The sequence below is a fragment of the Papilio polytes genome, unplaced genomic scaffold (assembly GCF_000836215.1).
Source record: "Papilio polytes unplaced genomic scaffold, Ppol_1.0 DF823923.1, whole genome shotgun sequence".
NCBI lineage: Eukaryota > Metazoa > Arthropoda > Insecta > Lepidoptera > Papilionidae > Papilio > Papilio polytes.
In genome coordinates, this window is record NW_013525281.1 from 530,722 (window position 1) to 532,807 (window position 2,086).

The 2,086-nt window shown below is 36.6% G+C and overlaps 1 non-coding gene across 1 annotated transcript; it reads right to left on the reverse strand.

Annotated features, from left to right (window-relative positions):
- Positions 1-346: 346 nt before the first annotated feature.
- On the reverse strand, positions 347-428 carry Trnal-aag. Its single transcript has one exon. It is a non-coding gene; the product is annotated as a tRNA-Leu (tRNA).
- Positions 429-2,086: the final 1,658 nt, after the last annotated feature.

The window sequence follows — 2,086 nt, forward strand, 5'->3', positions numbered from 1 at the left end:
GCGCTTTATAACGGCGATTACTTTCAGTTGGCGGGCAATTGGTTAGCAGGTGTCGCAGTAAATTTACAATTCCCGCTTAATAAAGACCTCACGGTTCCCGATTCGCTAGATTTATCCTTCTCTAATTTTATATTAAAGGTGTGGTATAAAAATAGTTTGGTTTATTTAAAAAAATGCGATTAGACTTAAAAACTATAGGTAGTTCTTGTCGTTGGGTACAGACAGAGTCAGTATTAGAAAATTACCTTTTAAATAGCACTTATAAGTTACTTACGTATTTTGAACATTTACTAATTAAGGAAAATGTATTCAGTTGAACAGTTTCGGGGGATTTGCAAAAAATAATTGGCAGCGGTGGGACTCGAACCCACGCCTCCGAAGAGACTGGTGCCTTAAACCAGCGCCTTAGACCGCTCGGCCACGCTACCTTTCAGGATACTTCTGAAAACTTATATAAAACCTGGATGTAGATGATAGAACTCTGTATTGTAACCAAAAAGGGATCAAATTGACAAAGTCAAAACGGCACAACCTTATAAGAACCTCAACCATGCCTCACAAGTCAACATGGTCCTCACATTATCCCAGCACTACAGTGAGGTTCCGTTGCTGATATACCACTACAAAATGTATTCTTGTCTCTATTTATTAAATTCACTAGCTGTTTCCGTGCGACTTCATCTGCATGGAATTATAAAAATTTTATTTTATTGTTTACATTTGTCAAATTATCAATAGCAAATGTCAAAATGACATAACATCATGACAACCTTGCTTCCTTGATGTTGGCAGCAACTTATGGTTTCTTTCCCGCATTAGGATTTTATCCAAAATATTTACCCCCTAAGTTTAATAGCGTGAAAATATATAGCCTAAAGCGTGACGTAAGTGTAGGGCTTTTTGTTAAAAAAAGGATTATTCAAAAATATGCTGTGATTGCTGACATCTTAGGCAACAAAGATGTGTGTGTTTACGCTTTATTATAATAGTATAGAAGTATAGATAGTATAGATAACAATCGTAGCACAATCGCTTTATCTATGAGAACTTAGGGTTAGTGAAGGTTTGTTCCTTTTGGCAGTTTAACCTTTGAAACGTTAACGTTCCTTGAGGAAAATGTACACTTCAGTGAATTTTCGCACCGCTTTGATCATTATTCATAAAATTGTTTATTCGTATCGATACCTTTTACTGTCAAATTAAAACGAGTGTTAAACAACAGATCTGAAGGAAAATTTATAAATGCGTTTTTCTTTAGACATTACAAACAGATACTCCAATTTTTTTTATAGACTAGCTTTCACCCGTGATACCATCCGTACGGAATTAAAAAACAAAAGTGCCTGTGTTCTTCCAGACTATGTCTTACATCTGTGCTAAATTTCATCTAGATCTGGTGAGCATTTTAAGCTACAAATTCTAACAAATATCCATCCAAACTTTCGCATTTATATTAGTAAGACATAGTGCCAAATTCCATTGTTAGATTTGCATATTGCTGTTTTCCATCATCATCTCCCCTGCCTTATCCTACTCCTGTAGGGTCGACGCACCGGGTTTTTGTCCTCCAAAGCACTCTATCATCCGTGATCTCAGTCATCACTCCCTTTCTGAACATGTCACCTTTCACGCAATCCATCCATCTCTTTCTAGGTCTACCTCTACAGATGTACCCCTCCACATTCATAACTAACGTCCGTCTTGTTACATGCGATTCATCCCTTCTCATAACATGCCCATACCACTCTAACATTTTACTCCTTATTTTCTCAACCACTGGGGCTACTCTCAAACTTCCTCTAATCTACTCATTTCGTATCCTAATCTTATTGCTGTTTTCCATCTTATAAAAAATTCAACGATCAAATTTTACCAATTAATTTCCCTTTTTAAATATAAAGCAGGTAATTGAATTCCGTTAGTTAACAAAATGTCGGACGTACTGAGATTAACCGTTGCGGTGGTTTTGATTCAGATTAAACAAGAATCATACCGGCCAGGGACGCCGGCCAATTATTCCGTTTTAATGAATTTCTATTTGCCTCTGCGGCTCAGATTATTCGGATACAATTCGGTTATTTCACTT